The sequence below is a fragment of the Carassius carassius genome, chromosome 1, assembly GCF_963082965.1.
Source record: "Carassius carassius chromosome 1, fCarCar2.1, whole genome shotgun sequence".
NCBI classification, from domain to species: Eukaryota; Metazoa; Chordata; class Actinopteri; order Cypriniformes; family Cyprinidae; genus Carassius; species Carassius carassius.
Window position 1 is genome coordinate 4,809,714 of NC_081755.1, and position 20,724 is coordinate 4,830,437.

General features: G+C 51.8%; 33 non-coding genes across 33 annotated transcripts; all 33 read left to right on the top strand.

Moving 5' to 3' along the window:
• The first annotated feature begins 225 nt into the window (after window positions 1-225).
• Window positions 226-299, top strand: trnan-guu (transfer RNA asparagine (anticodon GUU)). Its single transcript has one exon. It is a non-coding gene; the product is annotated as a tRNA-Asn (tRNA).
• Window positions 300-1,113: 814 nt separating this feature from the next.
• Window positions 1,114-1,186, top strand: trnak-cuu (transfer RNA lysine (anticodon CUU)). The gene has a single exon. It is a non-coding gene; the product is annotated as a tRNA-Lys (tRNA).
• Window positions 1,187-1,335: 149 nt separating this feature from the next.
• On the top strand, window positions 1,336-1,409 carry trnan-guu (transfer RNA asparagine (anticodon GUU)). Its single transcript has one exon. It is a non-coding gene; the product is annotated as a tRNA-Asn (tRNA).
• A 1,036-nt stretch (window positions 1,410-2,445) lies between these two features.
• On the top strand, window positions 2,446-2,519 carry trnan-guu (transfer RNA asparagine (anticodon GUU)). The gene has a single exon. It is a non-coding gene; the product is annotated as a tRNA-Asn (tRNA).
• Window positions 2,520-3,333: 814 nt separating this feature from the next.
• On the top strand, window positions 3,334-3,406 carry trnak-cuu (transfer RNA lysine (anticodon CUU)). Its single transcript has one exon. It is a non-coding gene; the product is annotated as a tRNA-Lys (tRNA).
• A 149-nt stretch (window positions 3,407-3,555) lies between these two features.
• trnan-guu (transfer RNA asparagine (anticodon GUU)) lies at window positions 3,556-3,629 on the top strand. The gene has a single exon. It is a non-coding gene; the product is annotated as a tRNA-Asn (tRNA).
• Window positions 3,630-4,443: 814 nt separating this feature from the next.
• On the top strand, window positions 4,444-4,516 carry trnak-cuu (transfer RNA lysine (anticodon CUU)). Its single transcript has one exon. It is a non-coding gene; the product is annotated as a tRNA-Lys (tRNA).
• A 149-nt stretch (window positions 4,517-4,665) lies between these two features.
• trnan-guu (transfer RNA asparagine (anticodon GUU)) lies at window positions 4,666-4,739 on the top strand. Its single transcript has one exon. It is a non-coding gene; the product is annotated as a tRNA-Asn (tRNA).
• Window positions 4,740-5,775: 1,036 nt separating this feature from the next.
• Window positions 5,776-5,849, top strand: trnan-guu (transfer RNA asparagine (anticodon GUU)). Its single transcript has one exon. It is a non-coding gene; the product is annotated as a tRNA-Asn (tRNA).
• An 814-nt stretch (window positions 5,850-6,663) lies between these two features.
• On the top strand, window positions 6,664-6,736 carry trnak-cuu (transfer RNA lysine (anticodon CUU)). Its single transcript has one exon. It is a non-coding gene; the product is annotated as a tRNA-Lys (tRNA).
• Window positions 6,737-6,885: 149 nt separating this feature from the next.
• On the top strand, window positions 6,886-6,959 carry trnan-guu (transfer RNA asparagine (anticodon GUU)). The gene has a single exon. It is a non-coding gene; the product is annotated as a tRNA-Asn (tRNA).
• Window positions 6,960-7,773: 814 nt separating this feature from the next.
• trnak-cuu (transfer RNA lysine (anticodon CUU)) lies at window positions 7,774-7,846 on the top strand. The gene has a single exon. It is a non-coding gene; the product is annotated as a tRNA-Lys (tRNA).
• A 149-nt stretch (window positions 7,847-7,995) lies between these two features.
• trnan-guu (transfer RNA asparagine (anticodon GUU)) lies at window positions 7,996-8,069 on the top strand. The gene has a single exon. It is a non-coding gene; the product is annotated as a tRNA-Asn (tRNA).
• Window positions 8,070-8,884: 815 nt separating this feature from the next.
• On the top strand, window positions 8,885-8,957 carry trnak-cuu (transfer RNA lysine (anticodon CUU)). Its single transcript has one exon. It is a non-coding gene; the product is annotated as a tRNA-Lys (tRNA).
• Window positions 8,958-9,106: 149 nt separating this feature from the next.
• trnan-guu (transfer RNA asparagine (anticodon GUU)) lies at window positions 9,107-9,180 on the top strand. Its single transcript has one exon. It is a non-coding gene; the product is annotated as a tRNA-Asn (tRNA).
• Window positions 9,181-10,212: 1,032 nt separating this feature from the next.
• On the top strand, window positions 10,213-10,286 carry trnan-guu (transfer RNA asparagine (anticodon GUU)). Its single transcript has one exon. It is a non-coding gene; the product is annotated as a tRNA-Asn (tRNA).
• An 814-nt stretch (window positions 10,287-11,100) lies between these two features.
• trnak-cuu (transfer RNA lysine (anticodon CUU)) lies at window positions 11,101-11,173 on the top strand. The gene has a single exon. It is a non-coding gene; the product is annotated as a tRNA-Lys (tRNA).
• A 149-nt stretch (window positions 11,174-11,322) lies between these two features.
• trnan-guu (transfer RNA asparagine (anticodon GUU)) lies at window positions 11,323-11,396 on the top strand. Its single transcript has one exon. It is a non-coding gene; the product is annotated as a tRNA-Asn (tRNA).
• An 814-nt stretch (window positions 11,397-12,210) lies between these two features.
• trnak-cuu (transfer RNA lysine (anticodon CUU)) lies at window positions 12,211-12,283 on the top strand. The gene has a single exon. It is a non-coding gene; the product is annotated as a tRNA-Lys (tRNA).
• A 149-nt stretch (window positions 12,284-12,432) lies between these two features.
• Window positions 12,433-12,506, top strand: trnan-guu (transfer RNA asparagine (anticodon GUU)). Its single transcript has one exon. It is a non-coding gene; the product is annotated as a tRNA-Asn (tRNA).
• Window positions 12,507-13,542: 1,036 nt separating this feature from the next.
• Window positions 13,543-13,616, top strand: trnan-guu (transfer RNA asparagine (anticodon GUU)). The gene has a single exon. It is a non-coding gene; the product is annotated as a tRNA-Asn (tRNA).
• An 814-nt stretch (window positions 13,617-14,430) lies between these two features.
• On the top strand, window positions 14,431-14,503 carry trnak-cuu (transfer RNA lysine (anticodon CUU)). Its single transcript has one exon. It is a non-coding gene; the product is annotated as a tRNA-Lys (tRNA).
• A 149-nt stretch (window positions 14,504-14,652) lies between these two features.
• Window positions 14,653-14,726, top strand: trnan-guu (transfer RNA asparagine (anticodon GUU)). The gene has a single exon. It is a non-coding gene; the product is annotated as a tRNA-Asn (tRNA).
• An 814-nt stretch (window positions 14,727-15,540) lies between these two features.
• trnak-cuu (transfer RNA lysine (anticodon CUU)) lies at window positions 15,541-15,613 on the top strand. Its single transcript has one exon. It is a non-coding gene; the product is annotated as a tRNA-Lys (tRNA).
• Window positions 15,614-15,762: 149 nt separating this feature from the next.
• trnan-guu (transfer RNA asparagine (anticodon GUU)) lies at window positions 15,763-15,836 on the top strand. Its single transcript has one exon. It is a non-coding gene; the product is annotated as a tRNA-Asn (tRNA).
• Window positions 15,837-16,650: 814 nt separating this feature from the next.
• On the top strand, window positions 16,651-16,723 carry trnak-cuu (transfer RNA lysine (anticodon CUU)). The gene has a single exon. It is a non-coding gene; the product is annotated as a tRNA-Lys (tRNA).
• Window positions 16,724-16,872: 149 nt separating this feature from the next.
• On the top strand, window positions 16,873-16,946 carry trnan-guu (transfer RNA asparagine (anticodon GUU)). The gene has a single exon. It is a non-coding gene; the product is annotated as a tRNA-Asn (tRNA).
• An 814-nt stretch (window positions 16,947-17,760) lies between these two features.
• On the top strand, window positions 17,761-17,833 carry trnak-cuu (transfer RNA lysine (anticodon CUU)). Its single transcript has one exon. It is a non-coding gene; the product is annotated as a tRNA-Lys (tRNA).
• Window positions 17,834-17,982: 149 nt separating this feature from the next.
• On the top strand, window positions 17,983-18,056 carry trnan-guu (transfer RNA asparagine (anticodon GUU)). The gene has a single exon. It is a non-coding gene; the product is annotated as a tRNA-Asn (tRNA).
• Window positions 18,057-18,871: 815 nt separating this feature from the next.
• On the top strand, window positions 18,872-18,944 carry trnak-cuu (transfer RNA lysine (anticodon CUU)). Its single transcript has one exon. It is a non-coding gene; the product is annotated as a tRNA-Lys (tRNA).
• A 149-nt stretch (window positions 18,945-19,093) lies between these two features.
• On the top strand, window positions 19,094-19,167 carry trnan-guu (transfer RNA asparagine (anticodon GUU)). The gene has a single exon. It is a non-coding gene; the product is annotated as a tRNA-Asn (tRNA).
• An 815-nt stretch (window positions 19,168-19,982) lies between these two features.
• On the top strand, window positions 19,983-20,055 carry trnak-cuu (transfer RNA lysine (anticodon CUU)). Its single transcript has one exon. It is a non-coding gene; the product is annotated as a tRNA-Lys (tRNA).
• A 149-nt stretch (window positions 20,056-20,204) lies between these two features.
• Window positions 20,205-20,278, top strand: trnan-guu (transfer RNA asparagine (anticodon GUU)). Its single transcript has one exon. It is a non-coding gene; the product is annotated as a tRNA-Asn (tRNA).
• Window positions 20,279-20,724: the final 446 nt, after the last annotated feature.

Here is a 20,724-nt window from a genome sequence, read left to right on the forward strand (position 1 = left end):
TTCGTCCGGCTAGCTCAGTCGGTAGAGCATGAGATTCTTAATCTCAGGGTCGTGGGTTTAGCCACACGTTGGGCGTGCCCCTATAGCTCTCTCTCGCCCCTCCCAACGGGTGTCATTCTCTTGAACTCAGATTGCTTACGCAGGACTAGTTTTGCAGTTAACCTGTGAGACGCGCCCAGCTTCAAATTGTTTTGTGACCGTTACCCACAGGAGCAGACACCGCCAGTCTCTGTGGCGCAATAGGCTAGCGCGTTCGGCTGTTAACCGAAAGGATGGTGGTTCAAGCCCACCCAGGGACGAAAGAAGCTTTTCACAGCCATGTCGGCAAGCACAGAATTTAGCACACGTGTCCGCTGACGCATGCGTGGAGCAGCGTCCGTAGCCCCTTTTGAGAGTGAACAGCTTTGCGAGTCGTCTTGTGTTAAAAGAAGACAAAGGGTGCTAAGTGAATGTTTGTGTCAGCTTAAGTTTGCTGTGGCGTGTACGCGGAGTGTTCATGTTTTGTTTTCCGGGTGGTAGAGGCCTGTGTGTGAAGGGAGGTCCTGATCAAAACTCCCTCTAGGAGCGCCACAAAATGCCACCAAAATGGCTTTCCAGTCGAATGCTGTCGGAGTTTGCAAATGGTATTCACACAGCGAGACAGAACTCCATACCTGGAACGTTTGATGAGTTGGCTGAACTAATAGCCTTTCAGGCTGTTGAACAAGAGCTCTGCTCGTTCAATCTGTATTCCCCAGCAACAGGCATGGCTAAAACAAACAGAGAACACTCTAAGCCAGGGGTGTCCAAACTCTGTCCTGGAGGGCCCCTGTCAGGTAGAGTTTCGCTCCAGCCAGCTCCATCATACCTGCCTGGAAGTTTCTAGTCTACGTGGTGAGAGCGGGATCAGCAGCTTCAGGTGTGTTTCTTTTTGCTTGGAGCCAAGCTCGGCAGGACAAGGAACCTCCAGGATAGAGTTGGGACACCCCTGCTCTAAGCCTACCGCTAGGCTTTACCCCAACCTTACCCGCGAGATGTTTTGTCAGCCTGTGCGAGAAGCGAGGCTCTGTTTTGCGCATGAAATGTTTGGCACTTATCAAAACAGCGGTCAGCCTTGATCATTTGACTACATTCGCCCGGCTAGCTCAGTCGGTAGATCATGAGACTCTTAATCTCAGGGTCGTGGGTTCGAGCCCCACGTTGGGCGTGACCTTTAGCTCTCTCTCGCCCCTCCCAATGGGTGTCATTCTCTTGACCTCAGTTTGCTGACACAGGACTAGTGCTGCAGTTAACCTGTGAGACGCGGCCAGCTTCAAATTGTTTTGTGACCGTTACCCATAGGAGCATACACCGCCAGTCTCTGTGGCGCAATAGGCTAGCGCGTTCGGCTGTTAACCGAAAGGATGGTGGTTCGAGCCCACCCAGGGACGAAGGAAGCTTTTCACAGCCTTGTCGGCAAGAACAGAATTTAGCACACGTGTCCGCTGATGCATGCGTGGAGCAGCGTCCGTAGCCCCTTTTGAGAGTGAACAGCTTTGCGAGTCGTCTTGTGTTAAAAGAAGACAAAGGGTGCTAAGTGAATGTTTGTGTCAGCTCAAGTTTGCTGTGGCGTGTACGCTGAGTGTTCGTGTTTTGTTTTCCGGGTGGTAGAGGCCTGTGTGTGAAGGGAGGTCCTGATCAAAACTCTCTCTAAGAGCGCCACAAAATGCCACCAAAATGGCTTTCCAGTCATATGCTGTCGGAGTTTGCAAACGGTATTCACACAGCGAGACAGAACTCCATACCTGGAACGTTTGATGAGTTGGCTGAACTAATAGCCTTTCAGGCTGTTGAACAAGAGCTCTGCTCGTTCAATCTGTATTCCCCAGCAACAGGCATGGCTAAAACAAACAGAGAACACTCTAAGCCAGGGGTGTCCAAACTCTGTCCTGGAGGGCCCCTGTCAGGTAGAGTTTCGCTCCAGCCAGCTCCATCAGACCTGCCTGGAAGTTTCTAGTGTACGTGGTGAGAGCGGGATCAGCAGCTTCAGGTGTGTTTCTTTGTGCTTGGAGCCAAACTCGGCAGGACAAGGAACCTCCAGGATAGAGTTGGGACACCCCTGCTCTAAGCCTACCGCTAGGCTTTACCCCAACCTTACCTGCGGGATGTTTTGTCAGCCTGTGCGAGAAGCGAGGCTCCGTTTTGCGCATGAAATGTTTGGCACTTATCAAAACAGCAGTCAGCCTTGATCATTTGACTACATTCGTACGGCTAGCTCAGTCGGTAGAACATGAGATTCTTAATCTCAGGGTCGTGGGTTTAGCCACACGTTGGGCGTGCCCCTATAGCTCTCTCTCGCCCCTCCCAACGGGTGTCATTCTCTTGAACTCAGATTGCTTACGCAGGACTAGTTTTGCAGTTAACCTGTGAGACGCGCCCAGCTTCAAATTGTTTTGTGACCGTTACCCACAGGAGCAGACACCGCCAGTCTCTGTGGCGCAATAGGCTAGCGTGTTCGGCTGTTAACCGAAAGGATGGTGGTTCAAGCCCACCCAGGGACGAAAGAAGCTTTTCACAGCCATGTCGGCAAGCACAGAATTTAGCACACGTGTCCGCTGACGCATGCGTGGAGCAGCGTTCGTAGCCCCTTTTGAGAGTGAACAGCTTTGCGAGTCGTCTTGTGTTAAAAGAAGACAAAGGGTTTTAAGTGAATGTTTGTGTCAGCTTAAGTTTGCTGTGGCGTGTACGCGGAGTGTTCATGTTTTGTTTTCCGGGTGGTAGAGGCCTGTGTGTGAAGGGAGGTCCTGATCAAAACTCCCTCTAGGAGCGCCACAAAATGCCACCAAAATGGCTTTCCAGTCGTATGCTGTCGGAGTTTGCAAATGGTATTCACACAGCGAGACAGAACTCCATACCTGGAACGTTTGATGAGTTGGCTGAACTAATAGCCTTTCAGGCTGTTGAACAAGAGCTCTGCTCGTTCAATCTGTATTCCCCAGCAACAGGCATGGCTAAAACAAACAGAGAACACTCTAAGCCAGGGGTGTCCAAACTCTGTCCTGGAGGGCCCCTGTCAGGTAGAGTTTCGCTCCAGCCAGCTCCATCAGACCTGCCTGGAAGTTTCTAGTCTACGTGGTGAGAGCGGGATCAGCAGCTTCAGGTGTGTTTCTTTGTGCTTGGAGCCAAGCTCGGCAGGACAAGGAACCTCCAGGATAGAGTTGGGACACCCCTGCTCTAAGCCTACCGCTAGGCTTTACCCCAACCTTACCCGCGAGATGTTTTGTCAGCCTGTGCGAGAAGCGAGGCTCCGTTTTGCGCATGAAATGTTTGGCACTTATCAAAACAGCGGTCAGCCTTGATAATTTGACTACATTCGCCCGGCTAGCTCAGTCGGTAGAGCATGAGACTCTTAATCTCAGGGTCGTGGGTTCGAGCCCCACGTTGGGCGTGACCTTTAGCTCTCTCTCGCCCCTCCCAACGGGTGTCATTCTCTTGACCTCAGTTTGCTGACACAGGACTAGTGCTGCAGTTAACCTGTGAGACGCGGCCAGCTTCAAATTGTTTTGTGACCGTTACACATAGGAGCATACACCGCCAGTCTCTGTGGCGCAATAGGCTAGCGCGTTCGGCTGTTAACCGAAAGGATGGTGGTTCGAGCCCACCCAGGGACGAAGGAAGCTTTTCACAGCCTTGTCGGCAAGAACAGAATTTAGCACACGTGTCCGCTGACGCATGCGTGGAGCAGCGTCCGTAGCCCCTTTTGAGAGTGAACAGCTTTGCGAGTCGTCTTGTGTTAAAAGAAGACAAAGGGTGCTAAGTGAATGTTTGTGTCAGCTCAAGTTTGCTGTGGCGTGTACGCTGAGTGTTCGTGTTTTGTTTTCCGGGTGGTAGAGGCCTGTGTGTGAAGGGAGGTCCTGATCAAAACTCTCTCTAAGAGCGCCACAAAATGCCACAAAAATGGCTTTCCAGTCATATGCTGTCGGAGTTTGCAAACGGTATTCACACAGCGAGACAGAACTCCATACCTGGAACGTTTGATGAGTTGGCTGAACTAATAGCCTTTCAGGCTGTTGAACAAGAGCTCTGCTCGTTCAATCTGTATTCCCCAGCAACAGGCATGGCTAAAACAAACAGAGAACACTCTAAGCCAGGGGTGTCCAAACTCTGTCCTGGAGGGCCCCTGTCAGGTAGAGTTTCGCTCCAGCCAGCTCCATCAGACCTGCCTGGAAGTTTCTAGTGTACGTGGTGAGAGCGGGATCAGCAGCTTCAGGTGTGTTTCTTTGTGCTTGGAGCCAAGCTCGGCAGGACAAGGAACCTCCAGGATAGAGTTGGGACACCCCTGCTCTAAGCCTACCGCTAGGCTTTACCCCAACCTTACCCGCGAGATGTTTTGTCAGCCTGTGCGAGAAGCGAGGCTCCGTTTTGCGCATGAAATGTTTGGCACTTATCAAAACAGCGGTCAGCCTTGATCATTTGACTACATTCGCCCGGCTAGCTCAGTCGGTAGAGCATGAGACTCTTAATCTCAGGGTCGTGGGTTCGAGCCCCACGTTGGGTGTGACCTTTAGCTCTCTCTCGCCCCTCCCAACGGGTGTCATTCTCTTGACCTCAGTTTGCTGACACAGGACTAGTGCTGCAGTTAACCTGTGAGACGCGGCCAGCTTCAAATTGTTTTATGACCATTACCCATAGGAGCATACACCGCCAGTCTCTGTGGCGCAATAGGCTGGCGCGTTCGGCTGTTAACCAAAAGGATGGTGGTTCGAGCCCACCCAGGGACGAAGGAAGCTTTTCACAGCCTTGTCGGCAAGAACAGAATTTAGCACACGTGTCCGCTGACGCATGCGTGGAGCAGCGTCCGTAGCCCCTTTTGAGAGTGAACAGCTTTGCGAGTCGTCTTGTGTTAAAAGAAGACTAAGGGTGATAAGTGAATGTTTGTGTCAGCTCAAGTTTGCTGTGGCGTGTACGCGGAGTGTTCGTGTTTTGTTTTCCGGGTGGTAGCGGCCTGTGTGTGAAGGGAGGTCCTGATCAAAACTCTCTCTAAGAGCGCCACAAAATGCCACCAAAATGGCTTTCCAGTCATATGCTGTCGGAGTTTGCAAACGGTATTCACACAGCGAGACAGAACTCCATACCTGGAACGTTTGATGAGTTGGCCGAATTAATAGCCTTTCAGGCTGTTGGACAAGAGCTCTGCTCGTTCAATCTGTATTGCCCAGCAACAGGCATGGCTAAAACAAACAGAGAACAGTCTAAGCCAGGGGTGTCCAAACTCTGTCCTGGAGGGCCCCTGTCAGGTAGAGTTTCGCTCCAGCCAGCTCCATCAGACCTGCCTGGAAGTTTCTATTCTCCGTGGTGAGAGCGGGATCAGCAGCTTCAGGTGTGTTTCTTTGTGCTTGGAGCCAAGCTCGGCAGGACAAGGAACCTCCAGGATAGAGTAGGGACACCCGTGCTCTAAGCCTACCGCTAGGCTTTACCCCAACCTTACCCGCGGGATGTTTTGTCAGCCTGTGCGAGAAGCGAGGCTCCGTTTTGCGCATGAAATGTTTGGCACTTATCAAAACAGCAGTCAGCCTTGATCATTTGACTACATTCGTCCGGCTAGCTCAGTCGGTAGAGCATGAGATTCTTAATCTCAGGGTCGTGGGTTTAGCCACACGTTGGGCGTGCCCCTATAGCTCTCTCTCGCCCCTCCCAACGGGTGTCATTCTCTTGAACTCAGATTGCTTACGCAGGACTAGTTTTGCAGTTAACCTGTGAGACGCGCCCAGCTTCAAATTGTTTTGTGACCGTTACCCACAGGAGCAGACACCGCCAGTCTCTGTGGCGCAATAGGCTAGCGCGTTCGGCTGTTAACCGAAAGGATGGTGGTTCAAGCCCACCCAGGGACGAAAGAAGCTTTTCACAGCCATGTCGGCAAGCACAGAATTTAGCACACGTGTCCGCTGACGCATGCGTGGAGCAGCGTCCGTAGCCCCTTTTGAGAGTGAACAGCTTTGCGAGTCGTCTTGTGTTAAAAGAAGACAAAGGGTGCTAAGTGAATGTTTGTGTCAGCTTAAGTTTGCTGTGGCGTGTACGCGGAGTGTTCATGTTTTGTTTTCCGGGTGGTAGAGGCCTGTGTGTGAAGGGAGGTCCTGATCAAAACTCCCTCTAGGAGCGCCACAAAATGCCACCAAAATGGCTTTCCAGTCGAATGCTGTCGGAGTTTGCAAATGGTATTCACACAGCGAGACAGAACTCCATACCTGGAACGTTTGATGAGTTGGCTTAACTAATAGCCTTTCAGGCTGTTGAACAAGAGCTCTGCTCGTTCAATCTGTATTCCCCAGCAACAGGCATGGCTAAAACAAACAGAGAACACTCTAAGCCAGGGGTGTCCAAACTCTGTCCTGGAGGGCCCCTGTCAGGTAGAGTTTCGCTCCAGCCAGCTCCATCATACCTGCCTGGAAGTTTCTAGTCTACGTGGTGAGAGCGGGATCAGCAGCTTCAGGTGTGTTTCTTTTTGCTTGGAGCCAAGCTCGGCAGGACAAGGAACCTCCAGGATAGAGTTGGGACACCCCTGCTCTAAGCCTACCGCTAGGCTTTACCCCAACCTTACCCGCGAGATGTTTTGTCAGCCTGTGCGAGAAGCGAGGCTCTGTTTTGCGCATGAAATGTTTGGCACTTATCAAAACAGCGGTCAGCCTTGATCATTTGACTACATTCGCCCGGCTAGCTCAGTCGGTAGATCATGAGACTCTTAATCTCAGGGTCGTGGGTTCGAGCCCCACGTTGGGCGTGACCTTTAGCTCTCTCTCGCCCCTCCCAATGGGTGTCATTCTCTTGACCTCAGTTTGCTGACACAGGACTAGTGCTGCAGTTAACCTGTGAGACGCGGCCAGCTTCAAATTGTTTTGTGACCGTTACCCATAGGAGCATACACCGCCAGTCTCTGTGGCGCAATAGGCTAGCGCGTTCGGCTGTTAACCGAAAGGATGGTGGTTCGAGCCCACCCAGGGACGAAGGAAGCTTTTCACAGCCTTGTCGGCAAGAACAGAATTTAGCACACGTGTCCGCTGATGCATGCGTGGAGCAGCGTCCGTAGCCCCTTTTGAGAGTGAACAGCTTTGCGAGTCGTCTTGTGTTAAAAGAAGACAAAGGGTGCTAAGTGAATGTTTGTGTCAGCTCAAGTTTGCTGTGGCGTGTACGCTGAGTGTTCGTGTTTTGTTTTCCGGGTGGTAGAGGCCTGTGTGTGAAGGGAGGTCCTGATCAAAACTCTCTCTAAGAGCGCCACAAAATGCCACCAAAATGGCTTTCCAGTCATATGCTGTCGGAGTTTGCAAACGGTATTCACACAGCGAGACAGAACTCCATACCTGGAACGTTTGATGAGTTGGCTGAACTAATAGCCTTTCAGGCTGTTGAACAAGAGCTCTGCTCGTTCAATCTGTATTCCCCAGCAACAGGCATGGCTAAAACAAACAGAGAACACTCTAAGCCAGGGGTGTCCAAACTCTGTCCTGGAGGGCCCCTGTCAGGTAGAGTTTCGCTCCAGCCAGCTCCATCAGACCTGCCTGGAAGTTTCTAGTGTACGTGGTGAGAGCGGGATCAGCAGCTTCAGGTGTGTTTCTTTGTGCTTGGAGCCAAACTCGGCAGGACAAGGAACCTCCAGGATAGAGTTGGGACACCCCTGCTCTAAGCCTACCGCTAGGCTTTACCCCAACCTTACCCGCGAGATGTTTTGTCAGCCTGTGAGAGAAGCGAGGCTCCGTTTTGCGCATGAAATGTTTGGCACTTATCAAAACAGCGGTCAGCCTTGATCATTTGACTACATTCGCCCGGCTAGCTCAGTCGGTAGAGCATGAGACTCTTAATCTCAGGGTCGTGGGTTCGAGCCCCACGTTGGGTGTGACCTTTAGCTCTCTCTCGCCCCTCCCAACGGGTGTCATTCTCTTGACCTCAGTTTGCTGACACAGGACTAGTGCTGCAGTTAACCTGTGAGACGCGGCCAGCTTCAAATTGTTTTGTGACCGTTACCCATAGGAGCATACACCGCCAGTCTCTGTGGCGCAATAGGCTGGCGCGTTCGGCTGTTAACCAAAAGGATGGTGGTTCGAGCCCACCCAGGGACGAAGGAAGCTTTTCACAGCCTTGTCGGCAAGAACAGAATTTAGCACACGTGTCCGCTGACGGATGCGTGGAGCAGCGTCCGTAGCCCCTTTTGAGAGTGAACAGCTTTGCGAGTCGTCTTGTGTTAAAAGAAGACTAAGGGTGATAAGTGAATGTTTGTGTCAGCTCAAGTTTGCTGTGGCGTGTACGCGGAGTGTTCGTGTTTTGTTTTCCGGGTGGTAGAGGCCTGTGTGTGAAGGGAGGTTTCTGATCAAAACTCTCTCTAAGAGCGCCACAAAATGCCACCAAAATGGCTTTCCAGTCGAATGCTGTCGGAGTTTGCAAATGGTATTCACACAGCGAGACAGAACTCCATACCTGGAACGTTTGATGAGTTGGCTGAACTAATAGCCTTTCAGGCTGTTGAACAAGAGCTCTGCTCGTTCAATCTGTATTCCCCAGCAACAGGCATGGCTAAAACAAACAGAGAACACTCTAAGCCAGGGGTGTCCAAACTCTGTCCTGGAGGGCCCCTGTCAGGTAGAGTTTCGCTCCAGCCAGCTCCATCATACCTGCCTGGAAGTTTCTAGTCTACGTGGTGAGAGCGGGATCAGCAGCTTCAGGTGTGTTTCTTTTTGCTTGGAGCCAAGCTCGGCAGGACAAGGAACCTCCAGGATAGAGTTGGGACACCCCTGCTCTAAGCCTACCGCTAGGCTTTACCCCAACCTTACCCGCGAGATGTTTTGTCAGCCTGTGCGAGAAGCGAGGCTCTGTTTTGCGCATGAAATGTTTGGCACTTATCAAAACAGCGGTCAGCCTTGATCATTTGACTACATTCGCCCGGCTAGCTCAGTCGGTAGAGCATGAGACTCTTAATCTCAGGGTCGTGGGTTCGAGCCCCACGTTGGGCGTGACCTTTAGCTCTCTCTCGCCCCTCCCAATGGGTGTCATTCTCTTGACCTCAGTTTGCTGACACAGGACTAGTGCTGCAGTTAACCTGTGAGACGCGGCCAGCTTCAAATTGTTTTGTGACCGTTACCCATAGGAGCATACACCGCCAGTCTCTGTGGCGCAATAGGCTAGCGCGTTCGGCTGTTAACCGAAAGGATGGTGGTTCGAGCCCACCCAGGGACGAAGGAAGCTTTTCACAGCCTTGTCGGCAAGAACAGAATTTAGCACACGTGTCCGCTGATGCATGCGTGGAGCAGCGTCCGTAGCCCCTTTTGAGAGTGAACAGCTTTGCGAGTCGTCTTGTGTTAAAAGAAGACAAAGGGTGCTAAGTGAATGTTTGTGTCAGCTCAAGTTTGCTGTGGCGTGTACGCTGAGTGTTCGTGTTTTGTTTTCCGGGTGGTAGAGGCCTGTGTGTGAAGGGAGGTCCTGATCAAAACTCTCTCTAAGAGCGCCACAAAATGCCACCAAAATGGCTTTCCAGTCATATGCTGTCGGAGTTTGCAAACGGTATTCACACAGCGAGACAGAACTCCATACCTGGAACGTTTGATGAGTTGGCCGAATTAATAGCCTTTCAGGCTGTTGGACAAGAGCTCTGCTCGTTCAATCTGTATTGCCCAGCAACAGGCATGGCTAAAACAAACAGAGAACAGTCTAAGCCAGGGGTGTCCAAACTCTGTCCTGGAGGGCCCCTGTCAGGTAGAGTTTCGCTCCAGCCAGCTCCATCAGACCTGCCTGGAAGTTTCTAGTCTGGTGAGAGCGGGATCAGCAGCTTAAGGTGTGTTTCTTTGTGCTTGGAGCCAAGCTCGGCAGGACAAGGAAACTCCAGGATAGAGTAGGGACACCCGTGCTCTAAGCCTACCGATAGGCTTTACCCCAACCTTACCTGCGGGATGTTTTGTCAGCCTGTGCGAGAAGCGAGGCTCCGTTTTGCGCATGAAATGTTTGGCACTTATCAAAACAGCAGTCAGCCTTGATCATTTGACTACATTCGTACGGCTAGCTCAGTCGGTAGAACATGAGATTCTTAATCTCAGGGTCGTGGGTTTAGCCACACGTTGGGCGTGCCCCTATAGCTCTCTCTCGCCCCTCCCAACGGGTGTCATTCTCTTGAACTCAGATTGCTTACGCAGGACTAGTTTTGCAGTTAACCTGTGAGACGCGCCCAGCTTCAAATTGTTTTGTGACCGTTACCCACAGGAGCAGACACCGCCAGTCTCTGTGGCGCAATAGGCTAGCGTGTTCGGCTGTTAACCGAAAGGATGGTGGTTCAAGCCCACCCAGGGACGAAAGAAGCTTTTCACAGCCATGTCGGCAAGCACAGAATTTAGCACACGTGTCCGCTGACGCATGCGTGGAGCAGCGTTCGTAGCCCCTTTTGAGAGTGAACAGCTTTGCGAGTCGTCTTGTGTTAAAAGAAGACAAAGGGTTTTAAGTGAATGTTTGTGTCAGCTTAAGTTTGCTGTGGCGTGTACGCGGAGTGTTCATGTTTTGTTTTCCGGGTGGTAGAGGCCTGTGTGTGAAGGGAGGTCCTGATCAAAACTCCCTCTAGGAGCGCCACAAAATGCCACCAAAATGGCTTTCCAGTCGTATGCTGTCGGAGTTTGCAAATGGTATTCACACAGCGAGACAGAACTCCATACCTGGAACGTTTGATGAGTTGGCTGAACTAATAGCCTTTCAGGCTGTTGAACAAGAGCTCTGCTCGTTCAATCTGTATTCCCCAGCAACAGGCATGGCTAAAACAAACAGAGAACACTCTAAGCCAGGGGTGTCCAAACTCTGTCCTGGAGGGCCCCTGTCAGGTAGAGTTTCGCTCCAGCCAGCTCCATCAGACCTGCCTGGAAGTTTCTAGTCTACGTGGTGAGAGCGGGATCAGCAGCTTCAGGTGTGTTTCTTTGTGCTTGGAGCCAAGCTCGGCAGGACAAGGAACCTCCAGGATAGAGTTGGGACACCCCTGCTCTAAGCCTACCGCTAGGCTTTACCCCAACCTTACCCGCGAGATGTTTTGTCAGCCTGTGCGAGAAGCGAGGCTCCGTTTTGCGCATGAAATGTTTGGCACTTATCAAAACAGCGGTCAGCCTTGATAATTTGACTACATTCGCCCGGCTAGCTCAGTCGGTAGAGCATGAGACTCTTAATCTCAGGGTCGTGGGTTCGAGCCCCACGTTGGGCGTGACCTTTAGCTCTCTCTCGCCCCTCCCAACGGGTGTCATTCTCTTGACCTCAGTTTGCTGACACAGGACTAGTGCTGCAGTTAACCTGTGAGACGCGGCCAGCTTCAAATTGTTTTGTGACCGTTACCCATAGGAGCATACACCGCCAGTCTCTGTGGCGCAATAGGCTAGCGCGTTCGGCTGTTAACCGAAAGGATGGTGGTTCGAGCCCACCCAGGGACGAAGGAAGCTTTTCACAGCCTTGTCGGCAAGAACAGAATTTAGCACACGTGTCCGCTGACGCATGCGTGGAGCAGCGTCCGTAGCCCCTTTTGAGAGTGAACAGCTTTGCGAGTCGTCTTGTGTTAAAAGAAGACAAAGGGTGCTAAGTGAATGTTTGTGTCAGCTCAAGTTTGCTGTGCCGTGTACGCTGAGTGTTCGTGTTTTGTTTTCCGGGTGGTAGAGGCCTGTGTGTGAAGGGAGGTCCTGATCAAAACTCTCTCTAAGAGCGCCACAAAATGCCACAAAAATGGCTTTCCAGTCATATGCTGTCGGAGTTTGCAAACGGTATTCACACAGCGAGACAGAACTCCATACCTGGAATGTTTGATGAGTTGGCTGAACTAATAGCCTTTCAGGCTGTTGAACAAGAGCTCTGCTCGTTCAATCTGTATTCCCCAGCAACAGGCATGGCTAAAACAAACAGAGAACACTCTAAGCCAGGGGTGTCCAAACTCTGTCCTGGAGGGCCCCTGTCAGGTAGAGTTTCGCTCCAGCCAGCTCCATCAGACCTGCCTGGAAGTTTCTAGTGTACGTGGTGAGAGCGGGATCAGCAGCTTCAGGTGTGTTTCTTTGTGCTTGGAGCCAAGCTCGGCAGGACAAGGAACCTCCAGGATAGAGTTGGGACACCCCTGCTCTAAGCCTACCGCTAGGCTTTACCCCAACCTTACCCGCGAGATGTTTTGTCAGCCTGTGCGAGAAGCGAGGCTCCGTTTTGCGCATGAAATGTTTGGCACTTATCAAAACAGCGGTCAGCCTTGATCATTTGACTACATTCGCCCGGCTAGCTCAGTCGGTAGAGCATGAGACTCTTAATCTCAGGGTCGTGGGTTCGAGCCCCACGTTGGGTGTGACCTTTAGCTCTCTCTCGCCCCTCCCAACGGGTGTCATTCTCTTGACCTCAGTTTGCTGACACAGGACTAGTGCTGCAGTTAACCTGTGAGACGCGGCCAGCTTCAAATTGTTTTATGACCATTACCCATAGGAGCATACACCGCCAGTCTCTGTGGCGCAATAGGCTGGCGCGTTCGGCTGTTAACCAAAAGGATGGTGGTTCGAGCCCACCCAGGGACGAAGGAAGCTTTTCACAGCCTTGTCGGCAAGAACAGAATTTAGCACACGTGTCCGCTGACGCATGCGTGGAGCAGCGTCCGTAGCCCCTTTTGAGAGTGAACAGCTTTGCGAGTCGTCTTGTGTTAAAAGAAGACTAAGGGTGATAAGTGAATGTTTGTGTCAGCTCAAGTTTGCTGTGGCGTGTACGCGGAGTGTTCGTGTTTTGTTTTCCGGGTGGTAGCGGCCTGTGTGTGAAGGGAGGTCCTGATCAAAACTCTCTCTAAGAGCGCCACAAAATGCCACCAAAATGGCTTTCCAGTCATATGCTGTCGGAGTTTGCAAACGGTATTCACACAGCGAGACAGAACTCCATACCTGGAACGTTTGATGAGTTGGCCGAATTAATAGCCTTTCAGGCTGTTGGACAAGAGCTCTGCTCGTTCAATCTGTATTGCCCAGCAACAGGCATGGCTAAAACAAACAGAGAACAGTCTAAGCCAGGGGTGTCCAAACTCTGTCCTGGAGGGCCCCTGTCAGGTAGAGTTTCGCTCCAGCCAGCTCCATCAGACCTGCCTGGAAGTTTCTATTCTCCGTGGTGAGAGCGGGATCAGCAGCTTCAGGTGTGTTTCTTTGTGCTTGGAGCCAAGCTCGGCAGGACAAGGAACCTCCAGGATAGAGTAGGGACACCCGTGCTCTAAGCCTACCGCTAGGCTTTACCCCAACCTTACCCGCGGGATGTTTTGTCAGCCTGTGCGAGAAGCGAGGCTCCGTTTTGCGCATGAAATGTTTGGCACTTATCAAAACAGCAGTCAGCCTTGATCATTTGACTACATTCGTCCGGCTAGCTCAGTCGGTAGAGCATGAGATTCTTAATCTCAGGGTCGTGGGTTTAGCCACACGTTGGGCGTGCCCCTATAGCTCTCTCTCGCCCCTCCCAACGGGTGTCATTCTCTTGAACTCAGATTGCTTACGCAGGACTAGTTTTGCAGTTAACCTGTGAGACGCGCCCAGCTTCAAATTGTTTTGTGACCGTTACCCACAGGAGCAGACACCGCCAGTCTCTGTGGCGCAATAGGCTAGCGCGTTCGGCTGTTAACCGAAAGGATGGTGGTTCAAGCCCACCCAGGGACGAAAGAAGCTTTTCACAGCCATGTCGGCAAGCACAGAATTTAGCACACGTGTCCGCTGACGCATGCGTGGAGCAGCGTCCGTAGCCCCTTTTGAGAGTGAACAGCTTTGCGAGTCGTCTTGTGTTAAAAGAAGACAAAGGGTGCTAAGTGAATGTTTGTGTCAGCTTAAGTTTGCTGTGGCGTGTACGCGGAGTGTTCATGTTTTGTTTTCCGGGTGGTAGAGGCCTGTGTGTGAAGGGAGGTCCTGATCAAAACTCCCTCTAGGAGCGCCACAAAATGCCACCAAAATGGCTTTCCAGTCGAATGCTGTCGGAGTTTGCAAATGGTATTCACACAGCGAGACAGAACTCCATACCTGGAACGTTTGATGAGTTGGCTGAACTAATAGCCTTTCAGGCTGTTGAACAAGAGCTCTGCTCGTTCAATCTGTATTCCCCAGCAACAGGCATGGCTAAAACAAACAGAGAACACTCTAAGCCAGGGGTGTCCAAACTCTGTCCTGGAGGGCCCCTGTCAGGTAGAGTTTCGCTCCAGCCAGCTCCATCATACCTGCCTGGAAGTTTCTAGTCTACGTGGTGAGAGCGGGATCAGCAGCTTCAGGTGTGTTTCTTTTTGCTTGGAGCCAAGCTCGGCAGGACAAGGAACCTCCAGGATAGAGTTGGGACACCCCTGCTCTAAGCCTACCGCTAGGCTTTACCCCAACCTTACCCGCGAGATGTTTTGTCAGCCTGTGCGAGAAGCGAGGCTCTGTTTTGCGCATGAAATGTTTGGCACTTATCAAAACAGCGGTCAGCCTTGATCATTTGACTACATTCGCCCGGCTAGCTCAGTCGGTAGATCATGAGACTCTTAATCTCAGGGTCGTGGGTTCGAGCCCCACGTTGGGCGTGACCTTTAGCTCTCTCTCGCCCCTCCCAATGGGTGTCATTCTCTTGACCTCAGTTTGCTGACACAGGACTAGTGCTGCAGTTAACCTGTGAGACGCGGCCAGCTTCAAATTGTTTTGTGACCGTTACCCATAGGAGCATACACCGCCAGTCTCTGTGGCGCAATAGGCTAGCGCGTTCGGCTGTTAACCGAAAGGATGGTGGTTCGAGCCCACCCAGGGACGAAGGAAGCTTTTCACAGCCTTGTCGGCAAGAACAGAATTTAGCACACGTGTCCGCTGATGCATGCATGGAGCAGCGTCCGTAGCCCCTTTTGAGAGTGAACAGCTTTGCGAGTCGTCTTGTGTTAAAAGAAGACAAAGGGTGCTAAGTGAATGTTTGTGTCAGCTCAAGTTTGCTGTGGCGTGTACGCTGAGTGTTCGTGTTTTGTTTTCCGGGTGGTAGAGGCCTGTGTGTGAAGGGAGGTCCTGATCAAAACTCTCTCTAAGAGCGCCACAAAATGCCACCAAAATGGCTTTCCAGTCATATGCTGTCGGAGTTTGCAAACGGTATTCACACAGCGAGACAGAACTCCATACCTGGAACGTTTGATGAGTTGGCTGAACTAATAGCCTTTCAGGCTGTTGAACAAGAGCTCTGCTCGTTCAATCTGTATTCCCCAGCAACAGGCATGGCTAAAACAAACAGAGAACACTCTAAGCCAGGGGTGTCCAAACTCTGTCCTGGAGGGCCCCTGTCAGGTAGAGTTTCGCTCCAGCCAGCTCCATCAGACCTGCCTGGAAGTTTCTAGTGTACGTGGTGAGAGCGGGATCAGCAGCTTCAGGTGTGTTTCTTTGTGCTTGGAGCCAAACTCGGCAGGACAAGGAACCTCCAGGATAGAGTTGGGACACCCCTGCTCTAAGCCTACCGCTAGGCTTTACCCCAACCTTACCCGCGAGATGTTTTGTCAGCCTGTGAGAGAAGCGAGGCTCCGTTTTGCGCATGAAATGTTTGGCACTTATCAAAACAGCGGTCAGCCTTGATCATTTGACTACATTCGCCCGGCTAGCTCAGTCGGTAGAGCATGAGACTCTTAATCTCAGGGTCGTGGGTTCGAGCCCCACGTTGGGTGTGACCTTTAGCTCTCTCTCGCCCCTCCCAACGGGTGTCATTCTCTTGACCTCAGTTTGCTGACACAGGACTAGTGCTGCAGTTAACCTGTGAGACGCGGCCAGCTTCAAATTGTTTTGTGACCGTTACCCATAGGAGCATACACCGCCAGTCTCTGTGGCGCAATAGGCTGGCGCGTTCGGCTGTTAACCAAAAGGATGGTGGTTCGAGCCCACCCAGGGACGAAGGAAGCTTTTCACAGCCTTGTCGGCAAGAACAGAATTTAGCACACGTGTCCGCTGACGGATGCGTGGAGCAGCGTCCGTAGCCCCTTTTGAGAGTGAACAGCTTTGCGAGTCGTCTTGTGTTAAAAGAAGACAAAGGGTGCTAAGTGAATGTTTGTGTCAGCTTAAGTTTGCTGTGGCGTGTACGCGGAGTGTTCATGTTTTGTTTTCCGGGTGGTAGAGGCCTGTGTGTGAAGGGAGGTCCTGATCAAAACTCCCTCTAGGAGCGCCACAAAATGCCACCAAAATGGCTTTCCAGTCGAATGCTGTCGGAGTTTGCAAATGGTATTCACACAGCGAGACAGAACTCCATACCTGGAACGTTTGATGAGTTGGCTGAACTAATAGCCTTTCAGGCTGTTGAACAAGAGCTCTGCTCGTTCAATCTGTATTCCCCAGCAACAGGCATGGCTAAAACAAACAGAGAACACTCTAAGCCAGGGGTGTCCAAACTCTGTCCTGGAGGGCCCCTGTCAGGTAGAGTTTCGCTCCAGCCAGCTCCATCATACCTGCCTGGAAGTTTCTAGTCTACGTGGTGAGAGCGGGATCAGCAGCTTCAGGTGTGTTTCTTTTTGCTTGGAGCCAAGCTCGGCAGGACAAGGAACCTCCAGGATAGAGTTGGGACACCCCTGCTCTAAGCCTACCGCTAGGCTTTACCCCAACCTTACCCGCGAGATGTTTTGTCAGCCTGTGCGAGAAGCGAGGCTCTGTTTTGCGCATGAAATGTTTGGCACTTATCAAAACAGCGGTCAGCCTTGATCATTTGACTACATTCGCCCGGCTAGCTCAGTCGGTAGATCATGAGACTCTTAATCTCAGGGTCGTGGGTTCGAGCCCCACGTTGGGCGTGACCTTTAGCTCTCTCTCGCCCCTCCCAATGGGTGTCATTCTCTTGACCTCAGTTTGCTGACACAGGACTAGTGCTGCAGTTAACCTGTGAGACGCGGCCAGCTTCAAATTGTTTTGTGACCGTTACCCATAGGAGCATACACCGCCAGTCTCTGTGGCGCAATAGGCTAGCGCGTTCGGCTGTTAACCGAAAGGATGGTGGTTCGAGCCCACCCAGGGACGAAGGAAGCTTTTCACAGCCTTGTCGGCAAGAACAGAATTTAGCACACGTGTCCGCTGATGCATGCGTGGAGCAGCGTCCGTAGCCCCTTTTGAGAGTGAACAGCTTTGCGAGTCGTCTTGTGTTAAAAGAAGACAAAGGGTGCTAAGTGAATGTTTGTGTCAGCTCAAGTTTGCTGTGGCGTGTACGCTGAGTGTTCGTGTTTTGTTTTCCGGGTGGTAGAGGCCTGTGTGTGAAGGGAGGTCCTGATCAAAACTCTCTCTAAGAGCGCCACAAAATGCCACCAAAATGGCTTTCCAGTCATATGCTGTCGGAGTTTGCAAACGGTATTCACACAGCGAGACAGAACTCCATACCTGGAACGTTTGATGAGTTGGCTGAACTAATAGCCTTTCAGGCTGTTGAACAAGAGCTCTGCTCGTTCAATCTGTATTCCCCAGCAACAGGCATGGCTAAAACAAACAGAGAACACTCTAAGCCAGGGGTGTCCAAACTCTGTCCTGGAGGGCCCCTGTCAGGTAGAGTTTCGCTCCAGCCAGCTCCATCAGACCTGCCTGGAAGTTTCTAGTGTACGTGGTGAGAGCGGGATCAGCAGCTTCAGGTGTGTTTCTTTGTGCTTGGAGCCAAACTCGGCAGGACAAGGAACCTCCAGGATAGAGTTGGGACACCCCTGCTCTAAGCCTACCGCTAGGCTTTACCCCAACCTTACCCGCGAGATGTTTTGTCAGCCTGTGAGAGAAGCGAGGCTCCGTTTTGCGCATGAAATGTTTGGCACTTATCAAAACAGCGGTCAGCCTTGATCATTTGACTACATTCGCCCGGCTAGCTCAGTCGGTAGAGCATGAGACTCTTAATCTCAGGGTCGTGGGTTCGAGCCCCACGTTGGGTGTGACCTTTAGCTCTCTCTCGCCCCTCCCAACGGGTGTCATTCTCTTGACCTCAGTTTGCTGACACAGGACTAGTGCTGCAGTTAACCTGTGAGACGCGGCCAGCTTCAAATTGTTTTGTGACCGTTACCCATAGGAGCATACACCGCCAGTCTCTGTGGCGCAATAGGCTGGCGCGTTCGGCTGTTAACCAAAAGGATGGTGGTTCGAGCCCACCCAGGGACGAAGGAAGCTTTTCACAGCCTTGTCGGCAAGAACAGAATTTAGCACACGTGTCCGCTGACGGATGCGTGGAGCAGCGTCCGTAGCCCCTTTTGAGAGTGAACAGCTTTGCGAGTCGTCTTGTGTTAAAAGAAGACTAAGGGTGATAAGTGAATGTTTGTGTCAGCTCAAGTTTGCTGTGGCGTGTACGCGGAGTGTTCGTGTTTTGTTTTCCGGGTGGTAGAGGCCTGTGTGTGAAGGGAGGTTTCTGATCAAAACTCTCTCTAAGAGCGCCACAAAATGCCACCAAAATGGCTTTCCAGTCGAATGCTGTCGGAGTTTGCAAATGGTATTCACACAGCGAGACAGAACTCCATACCTGGAACGTTTGATGAGTTGGCCGAATTAATAGCCTTTCAGGCTGTTGGACAAGAGCTCTGCTCGTTCAATCTGTATTGCCCAGCAACAGGCATGGCTAAAACAAACAGAGAACAGTCTAAGCCAGGGGTGTCCAAACTCTGTCCTGGAGGGCCCCTGTCAGGTAGAGTTTCGCTCCAGCCAGCTCCATCATACCTGCCTGGAAGTTTCTAGTCTACGTGGTGAGAGCGGGATCAGCAGCTTCAGGTGTGTTTCTTTTTGCTTGGAGCCAAGCTCGGCAGGACAAGGAACCTCCAGGATAGAGTTGGGACACCCCTGCTCTAAGCCTACCGCTAGGCTTTACCCCAACCTTACCCGCGAGATGTTTTGTCAGCCTGTGCGAGAAGCGAGGCTCTGTTTTGCGCATGAAATGTTTGGCACTTATCAAAACAGCGGTCAGCCTTGATCATTTGACTACATTCGCCCGGCTAGCTCAGTCGGTAGAGCATGAGACTCTTAATGTCAGGGTCGTGGGTTCGAGCCCCACGTTGGGTGTGACCTTTAGCTCTCTCTCGCCCCTCCCAACGGGTGTCATTCTCTTGACCTCAGTTTGCTGACACAGGACTAGTGCTGCAGTTAACCTGTGAGACGCGGCCAGCTTCAAATTGTTTTGTGACCGTTACCCATAGGAGCATACACCGCCAGTCTCTGTGGCGCAATAGGCTGGCGCGTTCGGCTGTTAACCAAAAGGATGGTGGTTCGAGCCCACCCAGGGACGAAGGAAGCTTTTCACAGCCTTGTCGGCAAGAACAGAATTTAGCACACGTGTCCGCTGACGGATGCGTGGAGCAGCGTCCGTAGCCCCTTTTGAGAGTGAACAGCTTTGCGAGTCGTCTTGTGTTAAAAGAAGACTAAGGGTGATAAGTGAATGTTTGTGTCAGCTCAAGTTTGCTGTGGCGTGTACGCGGAGTGTTCGTGTTTTGTTTTCCGGGTGGTAGAGGCCTGTGTGTGAAGGGAGGTTTCTGATCAAAACTCTCTCTAAGAGCGCCACAAAATGCCACCAAAATGGCTTTCCAGTCGAATGCTGTCGGAGTTTGCAAATGGTATTCACACAGCGAGACAGAACTCCATACCTGGAACGTTTGATGAGTTGGCTGAACTAATAGCCTTTCAGGCTGTTGAACAAGAGCTCTGCTCGTTCAATCTGTATTCCCCAGCAACAGGCATGGCTAAAACAAACAGAGAACACTCTAAGCCAGGGGTGTCCAAACTCTGTCCTGGAGGGCCCCTGTCAGGTAGAGTTTCGCTCCAGCCAGCTCCATCATACCTGCCTGGAAGTTTCTAGTCTACGTGGTGAGAGCGGGATCAGCAGCTTCAGGTGTGTTTCTTTTTGCTTGGAGCCAAGCTCGGCAGGACAAGGAACCTCCAGGATAGAGTTGGGACACCCCTGCTCTAAGCCTACCGCTAGGCTTTACCCCAACCTTACCCGCGAGATGTTTTGTCAGCCTGTGCGAGAAGCGAGGCTCTGTTTTGCGCATGAAATGTTTGGCACTTATCAAAACAGCGGTCAGCCTTGATCATTTGACTACATTCGCCCGGCTAGCTCAGTCGGTAGAGCATGAGACTCTTAATGTCAGGGTCGTGGGTTCGAGCCCCACGTTGGGTGTGACCTTTAGCTCTCTCTCGCCCCTCCCAACGGGTGTCATTCTCTTGACCTCAGTTTGCTGACACAGGACTAGTGCTGCAGTTAACCTGTGAGACGCGGCCAGCTTCAAATTGTTTTGTGACCGTTACCCATAGGAGCATACACTGCCAGTCTCTGTGGCGCAATAGGCTGGCGCGTTCGGCTGTTAACCAAAAGGATGGTGGTTCGAGCCCACCCAGGGACGAAGGAAGCTTTTCACAGCCTTGTCGGCAAGAACAGAATTTAGCACACGTGTCCGCTGACGGATGCGTGGAGCAGCGTCCGTAGCCCCTTTTGAGAGTGAACAGCTTTGCGAGTCGTCTTGTGTTAAAAGAAGACTAAGGGTGATAAGTGAATGTTTGTGTCAGCTCAAGTTTGCTGTGGCGTGTACGCGGAGTGTTCGTGTTTTGTTTTCCGGGTGGTAGAGGCCTGTGTGTGAAGGGAGGTTTCTGATCAAAACTCTCTCTAAGAGCGCCACAAAATGCCACCAAAATGGCTTTCCAGTCGAATGCTGTCGGAGTTTGCAAATGGTATTCACACAGCGAGACAGAACTCCATACCTGGAACGTTTGATGAGTTGGCTGAACTAATAGCCTTTCAGGCTGTTGAACAAGAGCTCTGCTCGTTCAATCTGTATTCCCCAGCAACAGG